The 16,462-nt window shown below is 41.4% G+C and overlaps 1 long non-coding RNA gene across 1 annotated transcript; it reads right to left on the bottom strand.

Annotated features, from left to right (window-relative positions):
- Positions 1 to 2,491: 2,491 nt before the first annotated feature.
- On the bottom strand, positions 2,492 to 15,210 carry LOC308578320. The gene is made up of 4 exons (XR_014003875.1): positions 15,141 to 15,210; positions 5,359 to 5,977; positions 4,478 to 4,608; positions 2,492 to 2,679 (listed from the first exon to the last, which is right to left on the bottom strand). It is a non-coding gene; the product is annotated as an uncharacterized lncRNA (long non-coding RNA).
- Between the last annotated feature and the right edge of the window lie 1,252 nt (positions 15,211 to 16,462).

The raw sequence follows: 16,462 nt of genomic DNA, 5'->3' as shown, positions 1-16,462 counted from the left end.
GGAACACAAGAAGCCCTACCAATGTTGCTGGAGCACATGCCTTGGAAGCAGAGCATAAACCCTTTCAATAAGGACTCATTTTCTCCAGGGAAGCAGAAATGAACAGATACTAATGGTCAGGGGTCGCTTTACCTTTACCGATTAGTAGGCAAAGAAAGAAAGATGCCATGAAGACATTTTCAACTTTAAATTATACTAGTATTCTATAAATCTATATTGCATGGTTCAATAAACCCACATACATTCTTGCAATAGGGAAGCGAGCACCTATGCTTCCATGTAAAATCCTGATTTCCTTCCCAGTCTCCAAGAAGTAAGATTCTTTCACTCTGGCAAGCTGTGCTTCCGTAAAAAAACGCAGCAACTGTCAACAAAAATCAGGCAGGAACAGAGGAACTACACCTCTTTTCTTCTCTATATTGAAGTATAGAAAATTTAAAAATATAATGAAGAGGGAAGGTTCGGACCTGATCCCTGCATCAAGTCTTGATTGGGCCCAGTGCTAGCCAATGAAAGCTGCAAGACTGGCTTGGGATCCATCAGTTCTGGGCTATCTCAGCCCTACCCCTTGGAACACCCTATTTGTGGCTTTCTGCTGGGAGGGGGTTCTCTGACTGGCTCAGCATGAAGAGTAGGGCAGCGGGACACCTGTGCTCAATTCAAACCCCCAGTATTATATATTTTGAAACACTTGGGGAAAGGGCCTTATTAGGGCTCTGCATATATGCTGCTACACTACAAGCACTGAGTTCACTACAAGATCTCACTAGCTAGTTCGAATGATTTCTAACTAGAAATGGACCTTCAGTACCCAGCATACCCATTTTCCCCGTTGCTGAGAATAGCAAAACAGAATTAAGCAAATCTAATCTAAATTTAAAAACCCATCATTGTGGGGTGGGAGAGGGCGGAATTAAAAGACTAGTTCATAATTAAGACTAATATGAGTTTGAGAAATTACTAAATTCACATGCTTCCAGATTAAACAGGTAAATAGGGATTTTAGCAAAAGAGCAACTTTCATTCGGGGGCATTTAAAACCAGTATTAGTATGATGAAATGACTGCGTATTTTTGGACCATTATATGATGGTATCACTACTGTATTACACTTGGTTTAGATATTGACCTACCTTTAAAATAATATCACAGTGCCATCTGTTGGCAAAACTGAGAGTTGGTAAATTGGCATGGATAAAAATCTTACTATAGTCAAGAATGGGTAAGTTGCCAATGTTAAAAACCACTTAGTGCCTTATATTCATCACTTTCCTGTATGCATGTTCGCAATATAATTTTCTGGCAATTAGGGATTGATAAGACTGAGCAGCTTTTATTTCTTAAAGTTTTACTGTACACCTAATGCTGTACTACAGACAAACACACACTATAGGTTTTACATACAATTTAAAAAATGCTAGCTATTAAATCTGCCCAGATTTGCATATAAAAATAGTTAAATGCAAGCGGAAAGCTTATTTTGATCATGCGGTGACTGTTTCTGACTAACAGATGTGCTGTGTGAGGAAAAGCAACTAACTCCTAATCTGTTGTCACTTCCTCATGCCTGGGAGCAGAATGAACCAGAGCTAGAACTAGGGTAATCTGGATGTGCCCAAGGATACTCAATTGGGAGCTTTGATCTTAGCAAAGGCCCAAAAGGGCTTTGCAAGATTATTCTCTCAGACTGCTCCCCCTGCTCCTTGCAGGTTGTGCATTCCTACAGCTCTGAGCGTCTTGCTGGGTTCAATATCACCTAGGGTTAGTCCAGTCCTAACCTTACACTTTTAGAGGACTGGGAGCATATCAGAGTAGCATGCTGCAGTGAAACAAGAAGGCTATTGCCATCCTGCCCTGCTTGTGGGCTTCCCATAGTGATCCGGTTGGCTACTCCGGGAAACAGTATGTTGGCCCAGAAAGCCTTTGGGTTAGCTCCAGCAGGTCTTCTTAAAAAGTTAACAAAACAGCACCAATCTATTTTATCCTTCCATTCACAGTTCTGTGGATCAAAGCCATAAGAAAGTCTTATAGCAAGTGCCATCTTAGGATGTGAACTTCCTCATGTGATAGGATAAATATATCTTAAGATGGCACTAGCAGCCAATGGTTTTTTACGAAATATACTTGGAACTTTGTGACATACATGCACTTTCTCCATTACTACAGCTTTATCCTTGCAAAAACATAGATACGTTGAGATATATTGACTAGTTGAAGGGCACCAAGTAAGATTCATGGATGAGCAGAGATTTAAACATAGGTCTTTCTGGCCCGTCACTGACTTAAACAGAATGCTACTTTGTACAAACTAGGTTTGATTTTGTTAGAACAGCATGTGTTTGTTTCAGACAGTAAAACCAACCAAGTTCTTTATATGACCAATCCAACCATTTTCCATGGGATGCAAGTGAACTCCTTATAGGCTTGCAAAATATTTGGTACTGTACAAGAAAAAAAAATCATTTCACCAAAACACTAACAATTTACCTGTAAAACTTTCATTTAAGTCATCATGTTTCTTCAAAGGATAGTTGATCATCACTTTAGGGACTTGTACAGCAGCATTCACAATACTGGTATGAGCTTTTCCAATCACAATTGGAGCAGGGGAATTTGCATATCCTGTAGTAAAGTGACCCTGGACTTTTCTTATTGGCGTTTTTAGCATGGAAACATTGTTCTGAAAACAAAATATACAATTAAACCTTTGAGTCTGATCACTGAGGCTCAGAGTGCATGTAAGTCCTGGTGCTCGCAGCTCAATTACCATTTACTTCAAAGTTGGATACAATTCTGAATGTCAAGTCCAGCATGCACAATAAATCCAAGCAAAAAAAAGCAGACAGAGCTTTCATCCATTTTTCCTTCTTGAAACATTTTGCTGCTTGGCAGCAGCAGAAACTACAAACATAGAGCTCACATCTGGCCAGTCACATCTTGCCTCCCCAACAACATACTAAAAATTCTCAGTGCATTGTTGCACTGTTGCTTAGGGTGGCTTTTGCCAATTCTAAGTCATTTCCATCCTTTTACTTAAGTAGTACTGAGAAAAGACTGCAAGAATAGCATGGGAAATCCAATTTTGCATATCTTATTTGATAAAGTCCATTTATGTATGTATTTAATATAGAGGTGTTTGATAATAAGAGAATAATAGTACAGAATGGTATTCAAACTGCTTAACATCCTGTAAGGCTACAAGAGTATTACACCCATATTACAGATTAGATGCTTGACAGAGTATGGCTGATCCAATGATTTCGTGGCTGAACTAAAGTTTGAACTGAACCTTCCTGGTTCATTACATGCTGTTAACTAACTACATTACATTAAGCAGCATGAATTCTAAAGGACTTAATTGTAATTGTAGTAGTTTGAATATAGAAAACTCTCTTTATTCCTAAAGTAATCAAATAGTAATTCATAGTTTGAATTATTATAATACAAGAGGAAAGCTGTGTGAAAGGCACTTGAAAACTTTTCACTTGTGGCTACATTTCCTCTCCACATATGTATCTTCTGGCTCTTTCTCTCATTGCAAAAAGCTAATATTACGTTGGAAATGCTTTAGAAGTGTCTACCCATTTACTTTCAGGATACTGGGTACTTGGTAATTGTTTGACAACAAACAGTAAGATGTAGTCCTGTTTCTCAAGCGGAGATCTGCTTTGCATGTGCGCAGACAATGTTGGCTAGAAGCCATTGTTCTTACAGATCATTCAGCCTGTTTTACTTAACCTACAAGCTTTTAAGTAGCAAACACAGCTCTTAAAACATTATTTCTTTTTGCTTGTGGCCCAGTGTGTGGGCAAGCCACTTTGGTTTGTGGACAAAACATGGTCTTGCTCCATCTACCAGACATTGGCTGCCTTTCTACTTGCTCTCATCATGCACCTAGAATTCATCTCCATTCATTTTACCATATCCTCTCTCAAAAGAAAATATGATGCATACTCATTAACATTAGCAACATCAACTTATCCATAATTTTCCCAAGCCTAGTTTTAACCTACTTTACAAACTGCTGTGCTTTATATTACTCATATATACTCCAATGTGGTAATTCAGGCTGGTTTCATTATCCAAAAGGCATGCACACCAAGAGAACACATCTCCAAACTCAGAGTAGGGGGAAAGAATCTGATCTGCACATTTGCTCTGGAATTCCATGCAATTATTGGGGGGGGGGGGCAAGGTGGAGGACATTTGAAGCTGCCTTATACAAAGCAGAACTATTGGTCCATCCATCCCAGTGATGTCTATTCTGACTTGGTGGAATAGATCTCAAGTTGTCTAGAAGTGCCAGGGACTGAAACTGGTACTTCATGGATACAGACCATCTATCAAAAAGCTAAAGGCCCTTCCCATCCCTGGTTTCAAAGAATTCCAGACTCTGGCATTTAATGACTGGAAAATGGAATGCTTCAATATATTTACTAAATGCAGGGTATTAGTTTTGATCACTGCTAGAGAATTACCTTTGATGGTTTTGTTGAGTTCTTCTTGGCTGACCTCTTCTTGGCTGATCTTTTAAGACCACATTTTGCAGCACTGCTTACTTGAGATTTTGGAACACCCTGTTTCACTATATCTGCCCAAGACTTTGCAACTGGAATGATAATTGTTCAAGATTGCTAGTTATTTCTATGCTTAAAACACATTTTTAATAAAACCAACATTTTCTAGATTTGTAGATTCATTTGTTCTAATGCATTTTTAAGCCAGGGTTGTCAGCCTGATGCCCATGAAGGCTTTCATTAGTACCTCTGGACATGTGCCAATTCCAAGCTTTATTTTTTTAATTAAAAAACCCACAACTGTCTAGCCCTCCCACAAATAGGGGACAAAATGTGCATGTATCTTCTAAGCCAGTGTTTCTCAAACTTGGTCCCATCATCCCTGACCACTGGTCTTGCTAGCTAGGGATTATGGGAGTTGTGTGCCAACAACAGCTGGGGGCCCAAGTTTGAGCAATTTCTGTGAAATGAAATTGAGTGTGGTGTGACCACCTTGTATATTTGTCCTGGTACTGAGTAATGTCCCGTTACAGCATTGGTGTTATCTCCACAATCAGGATTAGTAGGACCTAAATGACTTCCCATGGTTAGCATAAGATTTGAGGGTGGCTCTCTCTCTAATTCTGTGTTAGACCATACTCCTTATTGTAGCCATTTGGTGTTAGGCCACACATCTCTCATAGTAGCTATTTTGTGATGGGCACCCTCACTCTATCAAAATTCAAACTGTGCCCACTGATCCAAAAAGGCTGGTAAACCCTGCAGTCTTTTAGAATACTATATGCTGTATCTGATTGTTTTGTGGAACATCAAAAGACACTAACAAAGCAATAATGACAAACCTATCAAGTTGGCTTTGGAAGCCCCACTTTGCCTTTTAGAGTGAATTACACCCATTACTCCACTTCTCCTACACAAAGAACTTCTTGGAGTAGCATTTTTGCTCCTCTTTGTTGAACGAGCAGCTTTGCATTCTTGAACAGTAGGTTCAGATGTCTTTACTTCAGTGAACTCTTCTTCATCTCCGTTCATCTGACTGGAAAGAGCATCCTGTTCTTCTGAAGGTGGGCTGGTAACATGAGAAACTGAAAAGCGACCTCTTCTTTGGGGTGCATCAAAAGAAAAAGTGGCTGGGGGCGAAGCAACCGGAGACCTGCGTGCTGGAGGCGAGGCAACCGGTGACCTGCGTGCTGGAGGTGAGGCAACTGGAGACCTGCGTGCTGCGGGCGAGGCAACCGGAGACCGGCGTGCTGCGGGCGAGGCAATTGAAGACCGGCGTGCTGCGGGAGAGGCAACCGAAGATTTGCGTGCTGTGGGCGAGGCAACCAAAGACTTGCGTGCTGCGGGTGAGGCAACCGGAGACCTGCGTGCTGTGGGCGAGGCAACTGGAGACCTGCGTGCTGAGGGTGAGGCAGCATTCTTAGATGAACTATTCTCATGCTGAACCCCTTCAGGGAAACTCTGTAGAGAAAGAAGAGGGATTTTTTAAAAAGTTAATACAAAGAACTTCTAATGAGATATCAAATGTGGCATAGCACATAAGCAGAACTTAAACTGAGGAGACCTGAATTTGGGAATCTAGTGTACCACTTAGGTTTACAACCGTATCATACTGCAGTGGTTGAATAGATAAAATGTTCTCTATGTTGTCCTGAGATCCTTAGAGGAAGTACAGGATAGCAATTTGAAGTATAAATATCCACTTACAGATTTCAGTAGTTGCCCAGGAACTAAGTAGTTGTAACTGGTACTTCATTCAAGTGCATCTCCTTACTATAACATCTGTACAAGCTGGTTTGTTAAGACAAATTATTTTGGACATCTACATTGGCAACCGTGCCCCTATTATCTACAGAAAAGCATGTGAAGTTAGAGCTACATACTTTGACACACAAACTGTTAAGTGCTCCTTTTCAATTAACCTTTCTTTCTTGGGTAAATAGGGATAAGAAACCTTTTGGTGTCCTGAGGCATCAGGCATAAGCCTGCATTTTATTAATGTTTGATCAGGACTTGTATATTAAAGAGGGCTTAATTTTCAAACGTTTCATGCCAGGCAGAGAAAACCTTGGCCATTCTCCTAAGACAAGGGGCCCCTTTTGATTTATAGCAGAAAGCAATTCTCAAAGTCGTAAAAGCTGAAATTACAGACTAAAAGCAGGACATTGACCCTACATGTTACAGAAGATAACAAAGGCAGAGATAAATAATTAGGAATGGGCAAATAGTAAAATGATACCATGGGCCTCTCTTAAAACCTTGAGCTGTATTTTCTAAGGCCAGAGGCTTTTTAAAGCATCTAGCTGGGAAGTCTTTTTAAAACTGTTTCTTTCTTAAACTGAGAGAAAAGGCAACTGGCTTGGCTGGGGAAAAAGAAGCTTCTTCCTATTTTATTTTGAGGCTGGAAAGGAGGCTGAAGGGGGGGGAATGTAACTGAAGAGGTTTCTTTAAAAACTGTTTTTTTACTGAGTTCCTTCCTTGAGAAGCTTTATTCTTTTAAAAGGTTACCTATGATAATGTATGAAATATATTAGCTTAAATATATTGGCTTAAATGTAACTATGCAAAGGATTTAGAAAGTAACAAATTTAGATGTTAGATTCTTATTTCATAGAATCATAGAGTCCTAGAGTTGGAATAGACTACAGGGGCCATTGAGCTCAGCCTCTTGCCAGACAAGAAGACGCCATCAAATGCTGTCCAGATATATTAGCTGTCAGAGAAACCTTCAAATGAAGGATATCTTTCAATGTTGATGTGAAACTCAAGATCCTTGACATATGTTTAAGATAAAAATTTAAGATTAACCATTTGTTTTAAAAGGCAATAGGGCAGGGAGGGCAAGAGGTGAGCTGGTAATTAAGATTCCTTGTTGAGACACATGTAAGATATATTACTACTTATTTGTCATTTATAGATGTAACAATATATAGCTGTTTGTGTTCCATATAAGGACAGGAGGATGTGGGTGTATCTTTTAGGATTGGATATAGCAATCAGCCAATAGGAAATTCAACCAGGCTGATTGGACAGAGGCAGCCACAGGAGGAGCAAAGGGGGCTGGATTAAGGGAATATAAGGGCTGGCCATAATGGCAGGAGCCAGGCCAGAGCTTGGTAACCATATACCACTGTGCCTCTCATTTATTTGTCTGACAAATAAATAATTATTTTAATTTCTATATTGCTGCGTTGAATATTTCATTCCAGCTAAGCGTTAACCACAAGCAGGGTGCTACATTTTATGGTGCCCTGTGACTCGGATAAGTGGTCTGCTGGAACGCAGCCCCTTCGCTCTACTGAGCAGGGTACAAGAGAGAGGATCTTTAAACTGCTTACCCAAGCGCGCACTGGTAAATTTTTCCAGGGGGAACGCAGAAGTCTCGTCTGTCTGATACCCTGCTCACTGGCGGCGACGGACCGGGGGGAAACGGAACCAACCAGGGGTAAGTGCACAAAGGGATTTTTGGCCCTCCAATTAATTGGGAGGAAGAGAAGTCTTGATCAAACTTCTGCGTCTCAGTAAGTGGGAACTGAGTACGCTAGGTGGTTGGATACATCAGATGGTGATCTGGTGGGGGAAAAGGGAAGAATGGGAGGTAGTGTGTGGTGAAGTATCTAGCGCATTGTATGTGTGAGAAAGTACAGAGCAATCTGTAGCTGACCTGAGTGTGGAGTGGGCAGTACTTCGGTTCCTGGTAAGGCGACTTCACCAGGCAAGGAAACCCACGAAGCGTGTGTGTGAGTGACTGAGTGGATACTTCACAGGGCCATACAATGGGAGTTGGGGGTTCAAAAGGGGAAAATACACCTCTTGAATGTATGTTAAATAATTTTAAGAAAGCCTTCTCAGGGGCATATGGAGTCAAAATGACGCCAGAGCGCTTGAGAACGTTATGTGAATTAGAGTGGCCGAATCAAAATACTAAATGGCCATCTCAAGGAACCTTTGATATAAATTTAGTAAGCAAACTTTGGTCTAACATCGCCAAAGAAATTGGAGGGTGCCCAGAACAATTTTCATATATAGATTCCTGGCTGAGCACATTAAATAAAAATCCTCCATGGATAAGGGAATGCAAAGTCCAACGATGCAAATTATTGGCTGTAAAAGCCGAAGCTAGGAAAGGAATCTTGCCAAATAAACTCAAACCCATTTTTGAGGGACCAGAGGAAGAGCTGCTTCCACCTCCACCTTATGCTCCACATCGAAGGGAGCCAAATCCAAACACTCCACCAGTTGTAACCCCAAGGCAAGAAAGTGGAATGAATAATGGGGCTGGAGTCACAGAACTTGATTCCTTGATAGATTATGATAAATATCTTCAGGAGGCATTGGAGGCCTATAATAAAGCCCAAGCAGAAGTGGTTATTCCATCTGTGAGTCCCAGTAGAACTCCATCTACAGTCTCTTTTAGTGAAACAACTGATTGCCTACCCCAAACCCCTGTACATCCAAGTCCTAGAGAATTATTACAGAAGTTACAGGGAGACCTTAATCGGTCAGCAAGCAATACAGCCAGGCGTATAAAGCTGCTAAAAGAACGCCTTGGGACAAATACCATCCCCTATGATTTGAGGCCCCTAGAGCAAGGCGAAGAGAAAGATCACGTAGTAGCCCCTCTCAGAAGAGTATTTGATGCACTTGAGGAGCCTGTGCTGGTTAACGGGCAACCCGGACCACGGCCACCTCGAACTTCGACCCTGCAATATATTCCATTCACGACTACAGATCTGATGAATTGGAAAACACACACCCCATCTTTTGCAGAAAAACCTCAGGCTATGATGGACTTGGTGACTTCAATAATAAATACTCATAGTCCTACTTGGACAGATTGCCGCCAGCTCCTGAATACTCTGTTCACCACTGAGGAAAGGAGAGACATAATTGAAAAGGCACAGATATATTTGCGTGAGCAGGCCAGAGTGGGAAATATTTACAACTTTCCCTTGGAAGATCCTAATTGGGATCCAAACAATGCAATTCACCTGGCCAGGCTTACCACCTACCGCCAGACGCTTGTGCAAGGTATCTGCAGGGCATGCCAGAAGCCCACTAATATGTCTAAAGCCTCAGGAGGGTAGACGTGTTACCCATAACACTGTTTCGTGTTCGGTGCACACCCACAAAAAGACTTAAGTTGTCACCTTTTGAGCTCCTGTATGGGAGGCCGCCCTCCTTTGTTCAGGATAGTCCAACTGACCTCAAACAAATAAGAGACCATGTGACACAGGGACAAGTGCAGTCTCTCTCCCGTGTTTTTGTCTCTCTCCCGTGTTTGTTTGTTTGTTTTTTATCTTAACAGGTGGGCCCTCGAGCGCACGCCGTGCAGCATTGCCGTGCCGATTCATCAGCTTCAGGCTGGCATAGCATATGGGTGAAAGAGTGGAAACGTGATCCACTTGCACCTAAGTGGCGTGGACCTTACACCGTCTTGCTCTCTACTCCAACAGCGGTGAAGGTAGCTGAGGTGACCCCCCTGGATTCATCACTCCCGTTTGAAGAAGTCCGAAGGCAGTTGGACGTGCAAAGGTGACCCCTCTAATCCTCTTAAACTGACTCTCTCCAAAAACCCCTGTATCTAGCCCTACCGGGAACGGGCTAGGTCACGGGCAACATTTGACGACCGGCCTGCTGCAGCCACAACCTGGAAGCTGGCTGACCTGCGCACGCCTGAAGCTTGAGGAGCATCTGAACCAGCGATTGTGAAAGGACAGATTCTCTTATACAATTAATTGACTGCCCCACAATTAATTGACTGCCCACCTCCTTGTGGAACAATTATCAGAGATATTACTCATTGGGGATCCTCGGGATATATGTTTTGGTCTTGGTGGTTCCCCATTTCTGTCACTGGGGGAATTATATTGGGACTAATATTTATTTGCTATCACTATAAGGTAATCTTTTGTGGGAGGAATGCATATGCTAGACATCAACATGATTCTATTAATCCTGATCCCTTGGGAAGGGGAAGGGTCCTTAAATCTGGCCAAATTGACTAAATATGGATTCCACCATGACCACAATATGTGGGTAGGTTTAGCTGAAATGGTAGCCAATGTTGCAAATAGGACCAATTGCCTTGTTTGCTCTCTTGGGCCAGATGATTCAGAGGGAGGTATGCCCTTATTACCGATACCATTAGATGCCATTGGTATGGTAAGCGAAATACCACACCAAACAGAAGTACAGAATTTCCCCGGATGGAACTCAACTAAACCATTACGAGTTATACCTGTACAAGGGGAATTCTGTGTACATAGATCATCAGATGCAGCTGATTCTACCATGATAGGTTCTTCTCATTGTCACTATACTTGGGATAATATTAAGAATACCTGGGCACACGATACTACCTATCAAACTCGGGATGCCTTGCCCTGTGCACCTCCTTTTATTCATGCATGGAAAGTGGTATGGAACATAACTGTGACAGAAAAAGGCAATCTAACATACTGCACTGTGAACTCTCTACCTCTTTTGCTATTTCGCCTTCTGTACTCCACGTACCAAAGACCTCAGACCCGATGGTTGTGGTGGATATGTGGAGAATGGGCATACAAGAAACTCCCCTCCAAATGGAGTGGGACTTGTTTCCTGGGATGGGTATTACCACCAATGTGGATTATGCCCACTAATTTGCCCAAGCGTACACGAAGAAACGCTGATATTTCTCATATAGCAGGAGGAAGTACCCAAAGTTGGAGCGGTACTGATGATTGGCCACCAGAGCGCATTATAGCCTATTATGATCCTGCCTCCTGGAATCCTGGTGAGCTCATACAAGGGGCACGGGATCCTATTTATAATCTAAACAGAATAATTCGATTGCAAGCAGTAGTGGAACTTGTAACCAATGCAACGGCCAAGAGTTTGAGACTTATTGCACAACAGTTGGATGAAAGTAGAGCCGCCATTTTGCAGCTGAAAATGGGAATGGATTATGTACTTGCCAAGCAGGGAGGCCTATGTGGAGTCTTGAACTTGACAGGGAATGCCTGTTGCTTTAACATTTCAGATAATGGTGAGGCAATCCGTGTGTTGGCCACAAAGATGGAGAATATAGCACATGTCCCAGTACAAACATGGGAAGGATGGGATATGGGATGGCTCACCAATTGGTTACCTAATGTCACAGGACTCAAAGGGATACTATTGTCTTGCTTGTTTTTCTTGACAGTAGTGGTAATGGTTTTATGTATGATGCCATGTATCATTTCATGTTTTAGAAGTACAATTAGCAAGATGGTTTCAAATGAAACTCTACCTCATATCATGGCCCTATACAGAGCTTTACCTCAGGAATATGATGAAGGTCAAGCTATCAAGGACACTTGGGACGAAGGTCCTTGAGCTTGAAAGGGGGGAATGAGGCATCAGGCATAAGCCTGCATTTTATTAATGTTTGATCAGGACTTGTATATTAAAGAGGGCTTAATTTTCAAACGTTTCATGCCAGGCAGAGAAAACCTTGGCCATTCTCCTAAGACAAGGGGCCCCTTTTGATTTATAGCAGAAAGCAATTCTCAAAGTCGTAAAAGCTGAAATTACAGACTAAAAGCAGGACATTGACCCTACATGTTACAGAAGATAACAAAGGCAGAGATAAATAATTAGGAATGGGCAAATAGTAAAATGATACCATGGGCCTCTCTTAAAACCTTGAGCTGTATTTTCTAAGGCCAGAGGCTTTTTAAAGCATCTAGCTGGGAAGTCTTTTTAAAACTGTTTCTTTCTTAAACTGAGAGAAAAGGCAACTGGCTTGGCTGGGGAAAAAGAAGCTTCTTCCTATTTTATTTTGAGGCTGGAAAGGAGGCTGAAGGGGGGGGAATGTAACTGAAGAGGTTTCTTTAAAAACTGTTTTTTTACTGAGTTCCTTCCTTGAGAAGCTTTATTCTTTTAAAAGGTTACCTATGATAATGTATGAAATATATTAGCTTAAATATATTGGCTTAAATGTAACTATGCAAAGGATTTAGAAAGTAACAAATTTAGATGTTAGATTCTTATTTCATAGAATCATAGAGTCCTAGAGTTGGAATAGACTACAGGGGCCATTGAGCTCAGCCTCTTGCCAGACAAGAAGACGCCATCAAATGCTGTCCAGATATATTAGCTGTCAGAGAAACCTTCAAATGAAGGATATCTTTCAATGTTGATGTGAAACTCAAGATCCTTGACATATGTTTAAGATAAAAATTTAAGATTAACCATTTGTTTTAAAAGGCAATAGGGCAGGGAGGGCAAGAGGTGAGCTGGTAATTAAGATTCCTTGTTGAGACACATGTAAGATATATTACTACTTATTTGTCATTTATAGATGTAACAATATATAGCTGTTTGTGTTCCATATAAGGACAGGAGGATGTGGGTGTATCTTTTAGGATTGGATATAGCAATCAGCCAATAGGAAATTCAACCAGGCTGATTGGACAGAGGCAGCCACAGGAGGAGCAAAGGGGGCTGGATTAAGGGAATATAAGGGCTGGCCATAATGGCAGGAGCCAGGCCAGAGCTTGGTAACCATATACCACTGTGCCTCTCATTTATTTGTCTGACAAATAAATAATTATTTTAATTTCTATATTGCTGCGTTGAATATTTCATTCCAGCTAAGCGTTAACCACAAGCAGGGTGCTACAGTCCTGCAGGTAGCAGGACCCCCCTTTGGCACCCATGAAATACCTCAGTAAGTATCTCATCAAAAATCCACAATACATAAGAAATAGCTTGCTCTTCTTGCTCAGTTTGTTTGCACTTAGCCAGCTACACCTATGAACATGTCCACATGTCACTGGATGCCAGGATTAAAGTATAAAGAGCTTCTTCCTGGGAGAGAATGCAGTAGTGGTTGGTGCATGTGCTCATGTCTTCACTAATGGGGTGGCATGTCTGCATCATTCTATAATTATGTCTCTTTTTCCATACTTTTAGACTTAGCAGCCATTTTATAATAAAAAGCTAACCCGCGGCAGCCATTTTGTGATTAGCAAGAACAGCACTTTCTCCAAATTTAAGATGGGCTCACTGGTTCAAAGTTTGGCGACTTCTGGCCTAACTCATATCAGCTCCAGTGAGTAGAGCCAATGGTTAATGATGATGAGAGCTATAATCCACCAAAATCTGGAAGGCCAGACACATGAAGAGGCCTAGGAAGAAACCACACAGACACACATCATGTCCTAGCCCAGAGAAAAGGAACCTTTTTGGATCCACAGGCCAGTCTAGCAGGCCAAATTTTACAAGTGTGCGGGGCCATCCTCCTGCTGAAATCACAAATGATGTCAAGGGATTTGGTGCTCTGAAACCCCAAATTTAAGACTTCAAAGCACTAGCAGGCAGCAAGGCACTGTTAAAAGCGACGTGTTTTTCCACATCATTTCAATAGTTGTTTCTTTGTAAATCCAGTTGCTGAAATGAAAGGAGGGACATGACACCTGAACCAAGTAGGAACATCTTCGCTTTGCATCAGCCACTGGGTTCCTGCTTTGTGCACTGCTTCAAAGGCTCCCAACAACCAGCTGATTGTTGGGTGCTTCGGAAGGGACTTAAGCTGGTTTGGCCAACTGCCTCCCTCACTTGTGGGCCAATGGGGAAGCCTGTCAAGCCAAGATTGGCCTGCAAGCCAGAGGTTCCTCAAACCTGTCCTAGCCCTTCTCCTTAAATGAGAGCTTTCCTCCTCCTTTTTTAAAGGGCACTGTCAAGCCAAAATTAAGAACTTTTATTCAGTGAGAATGCACTGCATTCATTCAAGTAGACATCTTTTCTGCTCATTTCTTTTAAATAAGATAAAACACTTATCTTTGAGAGGCCTTCCTCAAACGAAGCACAGGACAGCACACAACATGATAAAATGAAATACAATCACTACAACTACTAAATAGAAAAACCACAATACAGAACAGTAACATCAAACTACTTGCTCCAACCCACGATGGAGTCATGTTGTCCCTTGCTGCAATTTTATTTATTTTTACTCATAATCCAACTTTTAATAAAAATGCCAGTTCTCAAGAGTTATTGTACAGCAGGTGAAAACAAGGGAGTGGGGCTAGACCCCACTCATCCCATGGTGGAAACAAGTCTTCCCTTGCTAGCATTTGTCAGGGAACAAGACCTCTGAAGCAAATGGTCAAGCAACTGGAACTTGCTCAACCCACGCTGGAAATAATATTTCCCTGCATTCAAGATCATAAACCTGTCTCAAGGACACTTCATTTACCCTGACAACTTCTGAATTAAAAATTTTTAGGCAGGGATCCAATACCTACTTACTTGTAAGCCCCATTGGAAGGAATGGATAATATCCAATTATATTGTGGCATTAGAACAAATTTACTCTCAAGGGGGCCTTCTTCCCTGCACCCCAGCTCTCATGTGTCCACCAATCCTGCTTCAAAGTCTTTGGACCCTCTGGAGATTTGGTGCGGGGGGGGGGCATACAGAGCAACAGGGGAAGGAGTTTTCTTACACAATGTTGGATTTCACCCAATGGGACTTATATCTAAGTATGCATGTACAGGATTGTTAGAAACACACACACACACACACGAAGAATGAGAAGCAGAAGACTTGATCTGGGTGCTTTTGAGGCATTTCAGTACAGAAAATTATTTACCTTGATTCGAGATTGTCTAAATTTCAAAACCGCTCGAGGCGAGTTTCCAAATGGCAAGCTCAGTCGTGCTGGAGTTGCACGTCTTTTAAGTGGTGAGTTTGGAGGTAAGCATTTATCAAACAGTTCAGGACTCAAGTGCCCACCAAAGGACACCCTCTTTCTCTTTCCAAGAGGCTGAATTAATATGTCAGGTTCTTCGTCCTTCCGCTTTTTAGGTGATTTCTTAACTTCTACAAAAGAGCAAAACATACCAAATTCAATATACCAAGTTACAAAGCTAATCAGAAGGTTGATTCATTTTAGGTAATTTATCTAAAAGAAAGACAGAAGAAAGTTATTCTGAATTCCAACATAAATATTTAGCTCCAATCACAAAGGGAGTAAAAGGTAAAAGTAAAGGACCCCTGGACAGTTAAGTCCAGTTGGCTTCAACTATGGAGTACGTCGCTCACCTCCGCTTTCATGCCGAGGGGGCCAGCATTTGTCTGCAGACAACTTTTCCAGGTCATGTGGCCAGCATGGCTAAACCACTTCTGGTGCAATGGTACACCATGACGGAAGCCAGAGAGCATGTAAATGCCATTTACCTTCCCACTGCAGTGGTACCTATTTAACTACTCGCACTTGTATGCTTTTGAACTGCTAGGTTGGCAGGAGCTGAGATAGAGCAATGGGAGCTCACCCCGTAGCACTGCTGACCTCATGATCAGCAAGAGGTTTGGTGGTTTCAGAATGTAAAGGTAGGCTATTGTTGATTTTTGTTTACTATGTTAAATAAGCAGGATTACTTGATAGCAGGGATAGACTAATTAATGAAATCTATTGGATTTGTCCAAAAACACGTAAAAATATAAGTTTTCAAATTGCCTTGATATTGAGGTATTTTGTACGTTTACCTGGAATGACGATGCTTTAGGTTATATGAAATACTTTTAAAGTGTGAAAGCTGACATGGAACTTGCTAATAAACAATAATAATAAACAAATATTATTATTGGAACCAAATGGAGAATGAGGTATCCTATTCAAACTTGTAGTTGGCTAAAATAAGGAACATCACAGAAACTGATATAATGACCAAGAAGATAGTTAAGTGATGAAAAAGATTTTTTTCTTCTGTGAATTGGTTACTACATACTGAGTGTCAGTATAATTTGAATATTATTTATTGTTAATTCATTGTTTTCTGGAGTGATAACTAAAATTTCATCTTTTATGTATTTGCACCAATTCAAGAGCACTGGAGATTTTTTTCTGTGCATACAAAAACCTGTCACAAAAGATTGCAGGTCTTTTGGACCCCCCTGATTAACTTTTAGTCT

Source organism: Podarcis bocagei (assembly GCF_964188305.1).
Source record: "Podarcis bocagei genome assembly, chromosome: W".
In the NCBI taxonomy this organism is placed as follows: domain Eukaryota; kingdom Metazoa; phylum Chordata; class Lepidosauria; order Squamata; family Lacertidae; genus Podarcis; species Podarcis bocagei.
This window is presented reverse-complemented; position numbering and strand designations above follow the sequence as displayed.